At 39.7% G+C, this 19,651-nt stretch overlaps 1 protein-coding gene across 43 annotated transcripts in view; it reads right to left on the bottom strand.

Moving 5' to 3' along the window:
- The window catches only part of FOXP1 (forkhead box P1), a 618,285-nt gene that overhangs the window by 236,411 nt on the left and 362,223 nt on the right, over positions 1 to 19,651 (bottom strand). The window lies entirely within an intron of this gene.

Genomic DNA, 19,651 nt, shown 5'->3' with positions numbered 1-19,651 from the left:
TCTTGCCTGGAGAATCCCAGGGACGGCGGAGCCTGGTGGGCTGCCATCTATGGGGTCGCACAGAGTCGGATACGACTGAAGCGACTCAGCAGCAGCAGCAGCAGCATACTCATACAAAAACAACTGGAAAAATTAAAAACAGAAAAATCCATATCTTTTTTCCTTTCTGTGCACAGTATAATCCAGTGTGATGACAAATTTCATAAACCCAGAAGACATATATACACACAAACACACATTAAAGTTAATCCAATTCTGAACTGGATTAAGAATGGCATTTTTTGTTAACAGGTGGGAAACAAACTCAGACACAACAGCTGATTCACTCTTGTCTCTTTAGATCAGATATTTCAGTGATTATAGTCCTTTAAAAATTGCATTCATATCTTACTGTCTGCAGAATGAAGAATCTACCAAAAAAGAACTAAAACTTTAAGATGCAAGAACCAGGCAAAGCAAGTATCTAGTTCATCACCAAAAAAAAAAAAAAAAAAAAAAAAAAAACCCACCAAATTTCTGAAATGTAGGTATATTTTTTCGTCCCCCAACATTTTAGTTTCTCTGTCATAAACTTTCCCACGTGTACAGAAGCTAAGAAAAAAAAAAAAAAGTGTTTAAGGAAATAGTCGTTTTAGTACTAAGCAAGGAAACTCATTTAGGTTTTAGGGTATGTCACAAGCATATCTAAACAAAAAAGGAAAAAAAGGTTTTTAACCTTCCAGAAAGCCTGTCCATATCAGGGGTTTCCCACTGCGCAAAGACAATCTTTTTGTCTATACCTAAACTCTATACCTGCCCTCAGAATGGGACTTGTTTAGCCAAACAGCCCATCCTCAGGAAGCAGCGCTACAGGTAAAATGCTGCTTTCAAGTGATGTGGACCACTGGGCTCCCAGATCTGGAGACAAGTGTCACAGAGACTGACCCAGCTCCCTTTTCCTGGGTTTGACAACATCACAGTGGGTGGAGTCGGAATAATATCTAACACACAATCTGATGAGAAGGTTTGCTCCATGCAGTTCCACAGAAGACTGCCAAGTCCTCCAGCACAAGTTTCGCAGGCATCAAGCCAAGCAGCTTGGCTTGGGGACCAGGTTTGTGAGAGTGCAGGCTTTGGGATCGAAATTGCATAAAGGATTATTTTGGTCCGAGGATGTCCTTAATTAGTCAAGAGCTAACAGTAGTATGTTGGTTGGAAGATTTAAATTTTGCTATAATCTCCCACACCAATCAGAAGAAAACAGATTTTTTGAAAAGCACATATGAAAAAATGAGGAGTGTCGATGTCTAAGAATGTTTCTAACAATATCTGGGATGGCAGTTTTTTCTTTCTATGGAACGTTTCAAGCCATTTAATAAGGCTTTCTATTTGAATCATATGCACAAACTACAAAGCCCTCTGATGTACTTTTCAAACACAGAAGAATTCTATGAGGGAGAAAAGGCTATTCCCATTTTACAGATAAGAAAACTAAACCTCAGCAAGTTAGGCAGACATGAACTTGTCCATTCCATAAAGGACGAGCAAATTTCCACATCTGCACAAAGAAAACGAAGTCAAAACCCAAAAAGACAACAACAAAGGTATCAGGTAGACAAGGAAAAAACATCTGAAGTACAAAGATAAAGGTGTCAGCATGCTAGCCAACCACTGTACTTGGCTTTTTTCTACTGAGTTTTATAATTTTAGACTCATCTAAAGCAAGTCACAGGAGAGGTGTCTCTGTTCTCTGGCTTAGAATGCTTGGGTGCTTGTTACAAGCACCTACTGTGTGTGACCTCCGCCTCCCTCTGGGACATCCTAGAACCAATGATCTGCTTTGCTCCATGACAAACTGAAAACAAGAAAGGACATACAATCATCCAAAGAGCCTACACAGGAAAAGCATGGCACCTGAAAGGCATGGCCAGGCCATACCCACTAACAAGTCCTTTCTCAAAAAACAAAAGCCAAACCCTCCTCCAGCCTTCTCTATGATTTCTCTGAAGGAGCTGGGCGTGTTTAAATCACATATGATCCATTCAACATAACCGCACAAAAGCTGATGCTACAATCGCACAGATGTCGGAAAGCTTACGAAAGCCAAAATGGCCCACTTCTCATCTTACTTGGAAACATTACAGTGCTACTGATTTCAAAAGATCGATTTTTGTGCTGGAGGGACTTGTAGGAGGGATAAGAACTGAGTTTAGTGTGCTTATTTATTGTCGTTGCCAATAGAGCTGCTCTCTGGAAGTATTCTGGAAAATTCATAATGTCCAGGCCAATGTATTTATAGTAAATGAAAGCAATACTTTCTTATTATGATTATTTCCTTGGTTACAGTGTTGATGCTGAAAATTTAAGGAAAATAAAACCCTTGTTATCATGCTTGTGAAAGATTTTAAGCTAACAAAAAGTTCAGTCTTGATTCCAGGGCAGTTAATTAAGGTTGACCAAGTCAGGCAGAAGTAAATTAACTTGGCTGATCAATTATTTATATGAAGCAGAATAAATGCCCTTAAAGAACTTGGTCTGTTCATGAAAGGATGTGTAAATTAAACTAAACATAGTTTTGTAAAATATATTTATATGTCTATGAGGAGAGGAAAAGAAAAGTTAACTGCAAGATCACTTTTTAGGAAAATGATTAAGAGTGATTCCACGGTCCTTTTCCCATCCCAACCCCTCCCTTCACTCCCCCCAAAAAACCCTCTTTCTCACTGTTCATCCATGTGTGAGGAAGGAAGGAAAATGGTATGCACTTTGAAGAGACAAGAGAGGCTTTGAAGAAAAAAAAAAAAGGAAGGATGGAAAGGTGAAGCGAAGGAAGTGATGGAGGGAAAGAGGACCAGGAGAACTCTACAAATGGAGAGACTATGTGAGTATCTACATAAGCAGACCTCAGAGACACTGCAGGTTTGGTTCCAGGCTATGGCAGGAAAATGACTATCATAATAAAGCAAATATCACAATAAAGTGAGTCACATACATTTTTTTGGTTTCCCAGTGCATAGAAAGATTATGTTTCTACTCTATTATAGTGTATTAAGTGTCCAATAGCATTGTGTCTGAAAACAAGTATACTGTTAATAAAAATACTTTAATTAAAAACCTTTATTGCTGAAAAATGCTAACCACCATCTGAGTCTTCAAGAAGTTGTAATCTTTATTGCAATAGTCATATAAAAAAAACACTGATTACAGAGCACTCTAATAAGTATAGTAATAATTTTAAAAAAATTGAAATACAGTGAGAATGACAAATTTGTGATACCAAGACATAACGTGAGTAAAATCTACTGGAAAAAAATGGGGCTGATAGGCTTGCTGGATATAGGGTTGCCAAAGCCCGCCAATTTATAAAAAAGGAAAATGCAGTGTCTGTGAAGCACAATAAGGTGAAGTGCAATAAAAGGAGGGTATGTCTGTATTTTTGAAATCTCGATCATGTGGCTCTGACCCCATTATCAGTTAGATTCCACACAGGGTTTGTAGATGAGTCAAAAAAGTAAGAGTTAGCCTAGTTCTTCTTCTAAAGAAGTACTCTTCAAAATCCTCACGTTGCAGCATGAAGATTCAAAATCCTTAACAATCATTTCCACATGGTTCAGGAAAGAAGAATTAATACCTGTCTGTATGAAGAAATAAACCCAACATACACTTTCAGGTCTCATTAGATAAACAAACTATTCCCTTTAAATGTGTGAAGGATTTACCTCGCCACACTATATACACCAAGCAGTTTTAAGGTGTGGCTAAGGGGAACTTATTCCCCATCGGAGTTCAGTGGAGTGACCTGGGAAACTAACCCACCTGGTACTCTCACTTCCTCTCATTCAAGTCAAGGAATCAAATCACCAAAAGCATCTAGATGGAAGTTAGGGCCTCCATGTAGAAGAGGGGTCTACATTTCCCAGAGAGAGACCCAAGCTTCCCAATCTTTCACTCTTTACCTGGAAAGATGCTACTGGGGCAGGTGTCAGTGAGGAGATACAGGGCCGGTGGAGCGGATTACAGGAAACAGGTGAGGAAAGGGCATGATGGAAGGGCCACAACTGGCTCCAAGATACTTACTGAATGACAGTCTACAAGTGGCAGTCTCGGAGCATACTCTCAAAGATAAAAGAAGGGGAGGAGGAAGAACAGGAGAAACAGACTGACCACAGAGGATTATTTTCTCATCTGAGAGCACTTCCACAAACTTGTCTTTGAACCCTTTAGACACACTTCTGTCTGTCCACTGCCCTCACTAGCAGCAGTCCCATTTCACGGAAAAACCACCCTAGAGCCAAGTTAGGGCAGCAAAGTCAGAGCGCTAACTATGCTGTGAAGGCACCATCTTCCAAAACCAAATTTTCATAATTGTAACAGAAAGGCGTAAATTTTCTAATGCATGGCAGTTCAAAAAGTAATCAAGGGAATGAGCCGGAGGGCTATTTTAATGTATGCAAAGCTAGTGACCCACAGTAAATGGGAAGTAAGCCACAATGAATACAAAGTAATGCATACAGACTGAAGTCCTGGTCTGATGAGGGACGGCTAAAATTAACACCCAATTAATTTCCGAATTGACAAACAAATGAAACCCATAAATCTACTTTCTCATTAATTTTCTCGTGGTATAATTTAAAGCAGTAATATGAGGGCAAAAACTGAGCATTATCCATCATAAATATCAAAAAGATAGCACTGTAACACCATAAATTATGCATATTACCTGTTGTTAAAAATGATTTATGTATTATCAACTTTATCATGCACTGTATGCGTCTACATCTATCTTTAAAAATTTGGAATTTCGTGTAGTACTTAACAAAGAAAAAGTTAAGGAGCAATGAAGTGGTCAAAAGCATCTTAAAAAAGAAAACAAGTGGCGACTCATTTAGTCACATGGGAGCATCTAGGGTAAAACTGGAATCTTCATCGGCCCCAGGTTAGTATGGAGAGAGAATATTATGCAGGTGATGGGCTGGGCCTCTCTGGGAGGAGAAATAAATAAGCTCCAGGAACATCCCTCCTAGGAAGCACTGGCATTTGGGGGTTAAAGGAGTTTACTCCTCTCTCTGGCCTTCAAGAATGCAGGAAACACAGGGTTTGGTGTGAGTAAGGAATGGGAACAGGCAACAATAAGGTGGATGCATCTAGAGAGCCAGAATCCCTAACAACAGGGATTCAGTAAAACAAGGAATTGAGGTCAGTTGGTGAGAAACTTGAGGTGAAAATTCTGTTCATTATTAATAGGAAATAATAACAATAATACTGTAAAATTTATAATAACAGTAATAATATAGCTCTCTTAACCTTTATAGTGCAAAGGAGGGGAAAAAAAGAAATAGGAACTAGTTTGTACTTATCAAATTAGAAGCACTTTTATTTATCAATTAAACGGAAGAAAAAGCATTCCGATAAAATGATTTCCTTCTGTACTTCTCCATCTCCATTTGTTTAATAAGAATTAAAAAGCACAAAATTCCTTTATCTCCAACTTGACTTTCAGACATGCCTTGCACATAATAGGAATCCAATATGTAACTGCTGAATTTTTAACTAAATGATTACACAACAGAAAAATTCAAGTCCAACCTCTCAATCAAATGAGATCAAGGGCTTGGAGTCACCACCTTTTATGTCGCTTCTTTTAAAATATTCTGTTTCCTGTACTCGGGAATGACTAACTGTTTTGGAGCTCTAAAACTCAGAAAAGAACTTGAGCTATTAAATCATTTTAAGTCTTCACTGAAGTAAGATTGTCCCAGTTTGCTGAAAATGTAAAGATAATCAACCAATAAAAAACTCTACCAAAACCCATGGTGAACATGTAATACACATGAGGATAATTTAGACGTCTGGAGATGGTAAATAACATTATGTTTAATTTTCCCTGTAATCCATGACTCGGAAGAGAGTTAGTAGAATAAGGTTGAAATAAAATGATGATCTTAACAACAACAAATGATTTCCCTTTTCTACCAGGCTTTCCATGTGAAGACAGGGGACTTGAACCTTTCCAGGAAAAGGCATTTCTGAACTTCAATTCCAGGGCAGCAAAACTTTTCAGGGAAACTATAGATCCCTCAGTCTCGTAACTTGTCAGAACCAAACCTTCTGGAACACTGTACTGTTTATATTAAGAAGACATCAAGAAGGGCAGATAACATTTCAACCTCTTAAAAGTTACAGATCTCTAATTTATATTTCTAGAGGTTCAGCGACCACTGGTCTTTTTTCTGCTCTCTCCCAGTAGATGAGAGCTTAGGTGCTGTAATCATAGCAACTGTGAGCAAAGTACAGAAGTGAGAAGCCACTCCAGGAGACAGAAGTACAAAGGAGAATCCATACCAACTCCCTGGTATATTAATCCAGACAAGCTCAAATAATTAAACAGAGCAAAAAGGAGCCTTGCCAGTTCAGGACTAGGTTGTTTGCTTTGCCACAAGGAAGCCTCTGAAGTTTAAGGTATGACGGGGCCAGGTGTTCTGGGGAGCTTAATTAAAACGCATTTTCATAGAACAAAACAGATTTTAAGTTTGAGAACTAACAAAGCCTACCGAACTTTAATCATTCAAACATTCAAACTGCCGCATTCTCAGCAAGAGTCTAATGGAATAAAGTGACCGACAACCAGGTCAGAATATATATTTTTTTCATTTCCATATTTTATATAGCTGAATATACACGGAGTCGGATACCTAACAGCAATTAATGACCAGCGTGTTTGATGACACACTTCACGTATCTCCCATTTCTCCTGCAGCACCTAACCGCTCTGGTGGCCAAAGTGAACAATAAGTTCACAGCCATCATGGCAGCTTTGTGAATGCAGGCCATCAGAAGTCTGTTGCTTGCATTTCTCTGTTGTGTGAAATGGACAATTATTTAATTTTATCCTTCAAAAACTCCAGTATGCATGTATATCCTTCTCCTACCAAAGTTACTCTCACAGAGAGATTAGCAGGCTTTTGCTGACATAAAAGACCAGCATTTCTTGAAGGTCATGACCCCCTCAGCCTCCACCCTCCACCCAGTGTGTGGTGTATCCTTATAATTTACAGCAAATGCTAGCAGGCCCCGCCCAGTGTTGAAACACACGGCAAAGTTAGAAACAGCAACAAACAGTAATTTAAAAAACAAAAACAAAGAAGATGTGAGCTGAGTTTGCTCTATTGTTTGCAAAACAGGACAAAGGACAGGCTTCTGTTGTGATTGCCAGTGTCATAGAGTCACACACACACACACCACACACACACACACCACAGACACCTCAAGCTGAATAAAGAGATACAAGGTCTGCTTTACTTAACAAGAAATGATATAAGCATAAATGCACTTTAAAGTGAGGCAGGTAAGTGTAACAGAGAATCAAAATACTAGCTTTTAAAAATATTATCACTGATATTAATTGTATGCTGTCCTATCAGGATGTCTTTATAGTACAGGGAATTATTCAGAACATATTAAACTAAAAGGTAGTATTCTGTTTTCAAACTTGTAGAATAGGCATCACAGAGGATCCATATGGAGCCCACAGGACAACACACAACACATAAAAATACAAAATTCAAGGATTGTACCTTTCAAAGGTGACTGCCTTGTTCATAGCACTAGACTTTTTCTCCTAGACCTTCTAAGTCCTTGTTTGTTCCACAAAGAGTTTTCTAGTCATCTGATGTTCTATTACTGAGCTAGTGGCCTTTCAGGAGAGCTCTCTCCCTTCTGAAAAAAGCAAACAACTGCATAGATATCATTACACTAAGGAAATCTCTTAGAAAAACCAAACAACTCGCTAATCTCTCCAGCCCCTTCATCCAAGCAAAAGATAAGAAAAGCAAACCTAAGTCTGTTTCAACCACATTCCAGGGACAAGTTCCCCTTTTCTTTCTTTATCAAAATTCTAGCATGTAAGTTGTTTTTTAATGTGTGTGTGTGTTTTTAAAAACAGACTTTGCAGGATAAACTGCTGCTCACACCCGCAAACAAAGCAATATTTGTTTAATAACGATTGCTACCATGGGTACAGTAAACAAGGGGCCCAGCATTTGTGTTTATGAACAAACACATCCTCTTACAAGAGTAATTTAACATTAACCAGGTGGAATAATCAACAGATTTCATAGGTGACACCAGGGGCAGGACTAATGTAAACAGAGCTGGGGAGGAGAGAGGGGCCACTCTTTGGGAATCAAGGTCGAGGTAAATGCATTACAGAGTAAACAGCTGCAAAGAAGGCAAGATAAACAAACAGTCATTCTTCTGACATTTAGAGAGGCAGAAAGGTTGTATGTTACATAGATCAGCTGCTGACCACCATGAAATCAAACCAGTTGGAGACCAGGCCTGCTTGTTTGCACAATGCCATGTTTGCTTATAAACAACAATTTGCAGTTACCAACCTCGCATTACTCATCATCATCTAAGCCAGAGTGAATCAAGTGAATTCTGGTTAACTCTTTACTGGTGACATTATTTAGCAATCAAAAAAAAAAAAAAGAAAAAGCCTGACCCCCTTTAAGAAAAACAGGCTCCCCTGCTTCCTGCCCCAAATGAAAAACAAAACAAACAAACAAAAAAAGAGTTCAGTCAATGCCCTTTTATTTCCTCGCCTGCAGATAAAAATAAAATATCTACATGGTTTAAACTACTATAGGTTGGATATGGTAAAAGCTTTAAAAGACTGTGATGTTTTCATGCTTGAGTAACCATGCATTTACTTCCTGGGCTCATCTTTTATCAATGAAATATATGAGTCAAACACCGACCTGGCTCAGCGATGTTTTACCTAGAAGGAAAACCGTGATGTTACTTTCTCCCCGAGTTTCTTGAGCCAAGATATCCTTAGGCACACTGGATCCACAAATAGATCTGTAGTATTCTTAACCACCCAGCAAAAATCAAACTTCTGCCCTTTAAAAGACATTGGTTGATGTTACATACAAGTATGCAAGAGTTCATTTTGTCAGCATATCAAAGAAACCTCAAATCCTGGAAGCCAAGAGTGAATAAGCTTAATCTGTCCACTAACAAAGTATCACAAAGAAATGTTTTATGTTCAAAAATCTGTTTCATGTGTACTAACATGTTAAACAGCATGCTGTATATCAAAAGAAAGTTACCGCACTGTATTGGAGATGCTATATTTAAGTAAACAATTTGTAATTATAACATGAGTTTGGGAATCTATTTTACAGATACTTTAACATTAAACTACTTAATGTTGATACTTGTGAATAACATCTCTCCATTACTTAAAAGTTATAAAGCAATGGCACACTGAAAGACAGTTTGGTAATTTATCTATATCTTACATGTGAAAAATAAAGTGAAGTCGCTCAGTCATGTACGACTCTTTGTGACCCCATGGACTGTAGGCTACCAGGTTCCTCCTTGCCTGGGATTTTCCAGGCAAGAATACTGGAGTGGGTTGCCATTTCCTTCTCCAGATCTTCCCGACCCAGGGATTGAACCCTGGTCTCCCGCATTGGAGGCAGATGCTTGACTGTCTGAGCCACCAGGGAAGGCCATATCTTAAGTACATATCTCACATGTACAATCAGTTAATTAATTTTTAAAAACTCAGCATTAGGTCAGTGCAAAGTGTATAGCAAAACACTGCTGGATAGCCAAAGCAGAATTTGAAAATAAGACAATGAAATTAAAAAAAACAACTAAAGACCCAGCTCAGAGGATTCTGGCAATTGCATTGGTAACGATCAGATTACTGAAACTTCTCTCTCTGTCTGAAAATCTTAACAAAATTGCACTGGTCTTTCCTGGCCGCGCCAACCCCTCACCCTCAGCTCCGTCACAAACCTCCGCACCTTCTCGAGCAGTTCTTGTTCCCGGTTCCCCCTTCAATACCCTCCTCTCTGTTCTGTGACGCTCAAGTCACAGAGAAACAGAGGAGTTTCTTTTGTGTGTTTGTATTGTTGTACTGTGGTTTGCTTCCCAAGTCCATCTCTGCTGACTGCCTCCTTTCCCCAAACCAGCATAGCCCCTAAGGCCTCAACGGTGTCTGGAGAAGAAATTTCCAAGGAGGGTTCCGGCCATCAGAGGAGGGAATTTCTCAGGCCCATGAACCTGTTACCACCATATGGACTTAGGGAAGGGACACGGAGATGTCTCCTTTATCTGTCCTAGCAAGTCCTCTGGGGCTCAGGCCGTTCCACTGCCCTAGAGAAGGAAACTCAGCCTTGCTCAACTCTGATGATGCAAGTCTGGCGGCTGAAACAACTAACACAGAGACTCTTCCTCAAATGCTTTGGGAACGGAACGTTCTCAAATTCCATGCTCACTGCTCTGTGCATGAGGCCGAGATAACTAGGAGACAGAGGTGCCTTATCCTGTGTCCCAGCAAAACTCAAGGGAGAAAAAAATGAAGTAAAAGCATAATACTGTGTTCTTCCATCCCTAGTCCCCATCTTTAACGGAAAAAGCTGATTACTCATTATTTACACTTCTAATTTTGTCCAGGCCTTCTCCTGACCTTCATTTTTATTTCCTATTCCTGAAGTTTGGAAGAACTAGACTATTGGTCAAGGATTATAAACAGCATTTACAATTCTAAATGGTAATCCAAAGAGCTATCACTATTTCCCTTGGTAAAGGACAACACCAAACGTAACCATCACCCAAATGGAGACTCCTTTGAATTCCAGGATGATTCTACTGATTTCTTAGCATGGGTAGGACAGATAACGCGCATTTTTCTTCTATCCCAATTGTGGTGTTACACTTGTCCTAATATACCTTCAGTTTTACCTGTATGTGTCTGTTAGGTTGGTGCAAAGTAATTGCAGTTTTGCATGGTTGAAATTTGCTACTTGACACTGGAATACATTTTTAAATAAATGTGGTTATACATAATTTTAATGCATATTTCTCACTTTATGTTTTGTGCTAATGACTTATTATTTGCTGTTCATTTTATATTTATTTTAGACTAGGGAAATAATGTTAGCCAAAAAAGCAAAATTCAAGTGATTTTCTTATTTGAGTTCAAAATGGGTCATAAAGCAGCACAGACAATTTGCAACATCAACAACGCATTTGCCCTAGGAACTGCTAACAAACCCAGTGCAGTGGTGGTTCAAGAAGTTTTGCAAAGGAGACGGGAGCCTTGACAATGAGCAGCGCGGTGGCTGGCTATAGGAAGCTGACCAGGACCAATGGAGAGAAGTCACCAAAGCTGATCCTCTTACAACTAGAAGTTGCTGAAAAACTCAATGTCACCCATGCTATGGTCCTTTGGCATTTGAAGCAAATTAGAAAGATGAAGAACCTCAATAAGTGGGTGCCTCATGAGCTGACTGGAAAAAAAAAAAAAAAACACGTCATTTTGAAGAGTCATCTTCTCTTATTCTACTCAACAAGGAACCACTTCTCAATCAGATTGTGATGTGCAACAAAAAGTGCATCTTATATGACAACTGGCAACGACCAGCTCAGTGGCTGGACAGAGAAGAAGCGTCAAAGCACATCCAAAGCCAAACTCGCAGCAAACAAAGGTCAGGGACACTGTTTGGTGGCTGCTGTCAGTCTGATCCACTACGGCTTTCTGAACCCTGGTGAAACCATTACCTCTGAGAAATCTGCTCAACAAATTGATGAGATGTACCGAGAACCACAGTGCCTGCAGCCGGCATTGGTCAAGAGAAAGGACCCAATTCTTTTCCATGACAGCACCATATTCACCTGATCTCTCGCCAGCTGACTACCACTTTTTCAAGCATCTTGACAACTTTTTTTTGCAGGGAAAACACTTCTACAACCAGCAGGAGGAAGAAAATGCTCTACAAGAGTTCGCTGAATCCCAAACCACGGATTTTTCACTACAGGAATAAACAAACTCATTTCTCGTTGGCAAACATGTGTTGACTATAATGGTTCCTATTTTGATTAATAAACGCGTTTGAGTCTAGTGATAATGATTTAAAATCCACGGTCCAAAACCCTAATTACGTTTGCACTGACTTAATATTTACTTACTTTGTTCCCCATAGATCCCCAATTGCTTAGTTTTATTTACTAAAAAAATATTAATAAAGTAAAATAAATGAGAGAGGAAAAGACTATGCATTAAGAAGTCTTTCATACCTTAACTTTCAACTTTTTATTTTTTTACTTTTTCAAATGTTTTATTGAAATACAGTTGATTTACAGTGTTGTGCTAGCTTCAGGTATACAGCAAAGTGATTTAGATATATATATATTTATATAAACATACATATTTTTTTCTCCTTTTACATTCTCTTTCACTATAGGTTATTACAAAACAGAGTTTCCTGTGCTACACAGTATGCCCTTGTTGGTTCTCTATTTAATATATAGTAGTATGTATATTTTAATCCCAAACTCCTAATCATACAACTTGTTTGATATATTATTTTAAAAATTGAAAATAGTCCTGAGGAAGCTATGGGGAGATCCAAGATTGGAAAGGACTGATTTATTCTTTCCACAACTTTTTCTCTGGGACAAAAATCTTACTTATCCTGAGATTCTCAGAGTGGTCATGCCATCTGAGTAGTCCCTTGGGCTGGTTTTCAAGCCTCAAGCACTCACTTCTACATTTCCCTTCATGATTTTTGCAGGCTTTATCTACATCTCCAATGTCATTTTAAAATTTTATTCACTTTTGACAAACATAAATCTATTTCAAAGAAAATTTTATATCACTTGGTCAAATGGAAAAACCACTATGCGTTCCTCTGAAGGAGAGAAAGACTTTGTAATAAATGTAATACAACTCAACCGATGTTATTAAATTCTAGCTAGATCCTGCTGTCCACAAAGGCTCTGAGTGGGAGCCATGTTCCTCCTTTGTTAAATAATGAGCTTACAATGGAAGCAGAGAGATTCAAGACATACTAGTACCAAATGGAGACTTTCTCCTTGCCTTTATCAGAAGGATTAAAACAGACTGAAAATGGAATTGCTTCAACATCAAATCACAATAATGAGAATTGGTGAATGATTTATGAACCATCTAAAAATCCTCTTCCAACACACTAGAGTATGGGGTATGAGCTTATGTCTTGGGGAACTGAGCCAGAGGAGGCCTGAGAGATCTATGCTGGGACCAGGCTACATCCTGGACTCCCAAGCACAGTATCCTTAAGGATGCACCTCATAAAGCACTTAGAGAACCTACTGTATACACTTAGGCTGCTAAAGAAACAATCAATTGACTAGACTCTCTACTTTTGCCCCTAAAGTGGATGGGACTCCTGGGCCCTCGGTCTGATGCTTGTAGAAGACAGCTTAAAAATTAAACTGGCAACTCCAACACAGCCTTCCTCCCAGACCTGCTTTTCTGACATCATCAAAATACCAGTCCAACAGTCACTTAAGTAGAGTTGTCTTTCTTCAATGCAAGTTCAGAGTTTATTCATTACTAAGTAACTACTATATGATAAAAAGTATAAGCATATCATTCAAATGCTTTATTGGTCAAAAAGATGGATGCTTTTATTAGTCCAACCTTTTTTGTAATGGAGTGCCACTGATGACCCAGCATTAGCCTCATTCTCTGCTATTAATCACACTTCTAAGAGCCCATTTTGCCTTAAAATCTTAAGAAATTGCTATAATTTAAAGACATGGTGTCTACATAATGGGAAATGCCTCACAGATTGTATCATTTCACAAAATACAGTATCTTTTTTTATGGTAACAATGACCATGATGCTAAAGTATTACAAATGAGAATAATTTTTATATATAAAAGAAAAATACAAGCAGTCTTTTCTCTTTGTGGCTTTCCACATTTGTTCACTGTAATCACTGTCTTTGCGAGGCTGATTAATCCAAAGGCATAGGCACAGAGTTTCCATAGATTAAGATCATATAACATTCCCAAACACATGAAAAAAAAAAAAAAGAAAGGTAGAAGTCTAATGTAACTAGATAGAAAAAAACCATCAGATGCTTCAAGAAAATTCCCTCAGTGGCAGACTCCTCATTCATTGTCTATAAATTCCTGTGCTGTGTCTACCCACGTGAAGAGAACTAAAGGTCTTCAATAAGTGACTTCAGGACAAACTACAGGTATCTGCCAATTTACTTTCAGTGTGATTTCAATAATATAATGATGCCCTTAACTTTTAAGTCCTCATCTCATTAAACCAGCCTTCATGATCATCTAACATAGCTCATTATTTTAAAGGAAGGTGTAGCAGCAGAGTTTTTCAAAATACTGAGCTCAAATAAATCTTTTTCAAAGCGCCCCTTCAATTTTTACTACTATGCAATTAGAACACAGCATACACAGATCTTCAAATCCTGCATACCCCCCAAAAATGGTGACATTATGTTGCATGATGAATGAAGGGTAGACTCCAATCAGGCACAAAGATGATGAACAGCTCTGGTGTGAATGGCTGGGAAGAACAAAAAGTCAGTCTTAACTTGAGAACCCAGATATCATCCTCTAGCCAGCAAGGGTTGAACTGAGAAACTGTAAAGAGCCACAGGCTGGTGACACAGGATAGGCGGAGCCAGGCATCAGACTGCTTGGTGCTAAGTAATCACAGCTCTGATTCAGGGGCCCCTCCTCATCTGTCAGTACAGGCTCAAGCTTCCTAATTTGTCCCCTGGTCTTCTTGCTTCTAGCTGCTCCTCCACCATGTGGTGTCAAATGACTAAGATAAGCAACTAGACCTTGAACCCTCCACTCTACCTAGTAAAAAAGGACAACCTCTGTACCTATTTCTCAAGAGCTAGGAGGAAGTGCCAACTAGGGAGGATAACGGGAAGAAACTGTCACACACATGCCAACAAGAAGGGCAGAGCTTAAGATGCCCACACTCAATAAAGCAGGCACCACGGTGGGACCCATGATGGCAGCCTCCCTTCACACGCTGGGCACTGGGGCCACTAGATGGCTATGGAGTCAGTGGTGGGACCACCTGACGTCTGGAGACTCCAGATTCTTGACAGGAGTCAACTAAATATGCAAAGAAACTTATAAAGGGCATTGCTACTCCTGGGCATTTCCAAGGTCAATGTGAAGAGTATGGGTATCGGACATCTTTAGAGCAGAAACACCACTAGATACCGAGTATGAGACTGTTAATAGAGGCAAAAGGGCCCATTAGCATCATCAATATCTAAGACACATCAAAGATCACAGTCTATGGATAACCAAATGATGTGGCCAATATATTTATCCAAGAGCAGAGCCCCGTGATGCCTTCCTTAGGAGACCAGTACAGGTGCAAAGACTCTGTCTTGTGGCAAGGATTTTCAGACAGAGAATCACAAATGCCTCCATCAGATGAGAAAATTATCACTACTAACACTGCAACTATGGTGCAGACCCCAACTGGACAAAGAATGGTCTATGGACAGTACCATGGGTATTGCATGAGAGCAAAATGCACCTTCTCCAGCTCATCTCAGACCCACTGAATGAGCATGTACACATTGGTAAAGATCCCCTAGGTGATTGAAATTAAAGTCTGAGAAGGCAGGTGTGGTGGAAAGACAGTTGCCATTGGACCAGATACACGTGACTTTGAATTTGATGCTGCCAATTGTAAGGTTTCAACAAGATGCCCACCACTCTAGCTGTGCATTTCCTCATCTCTAAAACCACACCACTCTGCATGTGGATCCACTCATCCTTCGAAAGAGTACTTATTTTGTACCTAATAAGTGTCAGGTTCTGTTCTAAGTGTTGGGGTAACAATGGGGAAGAAAAATAGATACAGATCCACTGACATGGAAGTGACTGATGGGGAAAACACACATTAATCAATGAATCATATAATAAGCTGTGAGTAGCGTTACAATGAAAAATGCACAGGGCTTTGAGAGCAGGCAAAGCCAATATATGTAAAGTGTCTAGTATGCAGTAGATGCTCAATAAATCACAGGAATTATTAGTATCCCATAAAAAATAAAACCCAGAAGACACTATAAAATCCTCAAGTGTAGAATACTCTTATCCCCACCATAAAACGAGCATGAAGCAGGACTGTGCTCTCAGTGAAAATTATTTTTAGAAACATTTCCTGCTTTCTTCTGGAGATGTAAGGAATAGAACATCAAAAAAATCAACATTTCTTCAAATGACAGCTTAGAGAAGGACATTCATTTTCTGGGTTATTGTTCAGAATTAGCTCTTGTTTACCAAGTTGTAGTTAAAAGGGAAAACGCAGAGCAGGGCAGAGGGCAATACTGCACACCAGCCGTGTTCTAAGCAGTCTCTTTAAAGCCTTGACACCTCCGGAAAAAAAAAAAAATTGTAATTGCCATTAAGAAGCATTTCTTCCTTGGTATACACGGTTTGTGGAAGTTAATAAAGTACATGCTAATAATTACAAATAGAATTAACAACCTGTACCTCACACTGTGGATGCAATGGTTAATGATTAGTGTACTTAGCATGTGGCTACACAGTGACATGAACAGGAACGGAACAGGCATCAGAGACCCCATGAACAAATCCCTACCACTGAGGACACCCACCCCAGGAGTGAGGCTACCTCATTCTTCCTTGCTGAAGAGGAAGCTTTCAGAACCTCATAACTGAGTGTGTTCAGCGTTCCTTCAAACAGCACTCCAAGCCCATGGCTTCCTTGTGCTCATTTCCCATGAGTTTGTGAGCTTTACATTACAAATTTAACTAGGATAGCTCATCATATTTGGTTTGGGGTCTTTACTCAAAAGTTGGCTTCCTTCCAACAGGTGGATATTTGTGATGAGAGACATGTGACCTCACTTTTATCAGAAAGCCCCTGATGGAAGAGTACGTACAGAAGAAGAGTCCCTGGAATCATCAGGGATGTTGGGGCAGGGGCATTATGTAAAATGTGGTTTCTGTTAAGACCTCCAGTCCAACAACAGATGAATGGATAAAGAAGATGTGGTATATATATACAATGGAATATTACTCAGCCATAAAAAAGAACAAAATTGGGTCATTTGTGGATGGACCTAGAGTCACTGTCATACAGAGTGAAGAACATCAGAAAGAGAAAAAAATACTGTCTATTAATGCATATATGTGGAAACGAGAAAAATGGCACAGATGAACGTTATTTTCAGGGCAGGAATAGAGACACAGATGTAGAGAATGGCCATGTGGACACAGCGGGGAGGGAGTGTGGGATGAATGGAGAGAGCAGGATTGACATATACACACTACCACTGATAGCTAGTGGGAACCTGCTGTATAGCACAGGGAGCTCAGCTCAGTGATGACGAATGACTCAGAGAAGTGCAATGTGGTGGAGGGAAAACGAGGTCCAAGAGGGAGGGGATATCTGAATATGTATAGCTGATTCACTTCAATGTACAGCAGAAATGAACATAACATTGTAAACCAACTATACTCTGATAAAAATTTGTTTAAATAAAAAAAAAGTTTTTTAAAGAAAAAAGATCTTACTGTACAGAAGCTTAATGATAACATCATTAGCTCACATGCTGGGACATTTATTTTGATTTTTATAAGTTGCTCATATTGTTAGATAGAATAGGACAGAGTCACTAATAACTTGGTAAGCAGTCAAAAATGGGTGGTTTCCATTTCTTACTGCCTGGAATGAGATATATCTTCAGCGTAATTTCCCTTGGGTCTAACTATTAAAAATGCAAAGTATGAGAGAGAGGATACATCTGAAAAAATCAAAATGCCAAGGGAAAAGATTCTGCCTAACACTGTCATTCCACATCAACAGTTCTCAATATGGGATGATTTTTGTTCCCTGACCCCCATCGGGGGGACATCTGACAATGCCTGGGGACATTTTTGGTTGTCACAACTGGGAAGAAAGGGTGTTACTGGGAAACCAGGAATGCAAGTTGCTAACATCCTACAATTCACAGAACAGCCCCTACCACAAAACTTATTCAGTCCCTCGTGTCAGTATCATCACAGTTAAGAAAACTGTTCTATGGAATCTGCACTACATCAAAGCAATGAATTCTTTTTTTCCATAATAAATTTATAATATGCCTTCAAATGTTAATGACTTGTGATTTTTCTTTGGATTTCTATTTTGTAAGTACTAGTGAACGAAGCATCCATGATGGGTCAGGTTAGGCAAGACTTGGGTGATGCCTTGCAATTGGAATGCATGTTTCCTGAGGGTGGAAAAGATGGGCTGAAGGAGTACATATTCACAAGCAAATAGGAGAGATGCCTGGAAAAGAAACGGTTGATGAGCCCGGAAGGGAAGACTGTAGGTGGAATCTTCACTGAGCTGGGAGCAGGGAATGGCTGAAACAAGAAGAATGTTTTAGCAAGAGATCCAATGCAAGTACACAGGATGCAGCTAAATGCAAGGAGACCAGGGGGCGAATTAGGAAGCTGGAGCCAGTACTGACAAATGCAGTTAAGAGTGGGATTAAGAAGAGGGCTGGGAGCTCCATCCCTCCCTCTTCCCCCGACTCCTGAGCACCTGCTCCATCATGCCTCCCTCTTTTGCTATTACCTTTAAACTCTCCCTCTCCTGACAAGTATGAAGGCCAAGCTTAAAACAAGCTTCCTCAGCCTCAAGTGTTTCTCTTGGCTCCCCCAAGGGTTCTCCCCATTTCCTGCCTGCTGATGAAGGGAGCTAACCTCTGGCCCCTCCTACCTCCTCCCCATGGGATCCCCGCCCATGGCAAGCTGGCTTCTGCACCGCCCCTCTGCACCAAATATTCCTACCACAATGGCGAATGAGACTGGAGTTGATACATTCAACTGACAATTGTCAATCCTTACCTCACTTGATCTCTTGTCAATGCATGACACTGTGACACTGACACTCTCATTGTCTTCCCTACCCCCAAAATTTCTGGGGAAAAAAAAATCTCTCTTCTCTGTTTCCAGGTTTCCCCGCTCACAGTGGTTCTCTGCCTACAAAATCTGGGTGGCTTCTTCTCACTTTTTTCATGAGCTTAATTTCCTCTGCTCATTCTGAAATCTTTCATCTTGCCTAGAGTTCCATCCTCAGGACTCCGAAACTCTAAAGCAGGCAGTGACAGTTTTTTGGGTTTTTTTTCCCCTTTGAAAAGGGCCAGAGAATAAATATTTTCCATTTTGTAGGTTACACAGTCCCTGTCCCAACCATGAAGAGCTGTAGCTCCCTGGTGCCATAAATGCAACCGGAAACAAGACGCTAACAGACAGACAGGACTGAGTCCCAACAAAACTTTATTTACAAAACAGGTGGCAGTGGGATTTGGTCCACAGAGATGTACTTCGCTGACTCCTGCTCAAAAGCACCATCCCTGGGAGACCTTATCCTCCCCATGGCTTCACTGCAGTCCTATCTATGTCCTCTCAGTTCTGAATCATTTCCACCAACCAAAGTATCTTTGCAGAGCTGCAGATCCTGACTCCTACAACCTTCTGGACACTGCTGAACATTTCCTTCTGGACGTTCTAAAAGAACCTCAACTTTATGTCAAACTGAGCTCATCTATTTATTCCTCTATCCAAATCCTAACCCAGGGATTTTAAAAAGGGGGTCACCTCCCAGATCAAGAATTATTTGATAGTTTTCTTTCTCTTTTATTTCCCTTGTTACCAATTTTCATCCACTCTACCTCCTATGCATTCATCCATTCATTTGTTGCTTAACAAACATAAGCTTGTATTATTATTTACATCTTCTTCCTCAATTTTTATGGCAACTCCCACTCTAATGGCAAGTGTGGATAGTTATTATTCATTTACAGG

The sequence above is a fragment of the Giraffa tippelskirchi genome, chromosome 9 (genome assembly GCF_054371585.1).
Source record: "Giraffa tippelskirchi isolate mGirTip1 chromosome 9, T2T-mGirTip1v1.2.pri, whole genome shotgun sequence".
NCBI lineage: Eukaryota > Metazoa > Chordata > Mammalia > Artiodactyla > Giraffidae > Giraffa > Giraffa tippelskirchi.
Note: the sequence above shows the minus strand (reverse complement) of the source record. Positions and strands in the feature narration are given on the sequence as shown.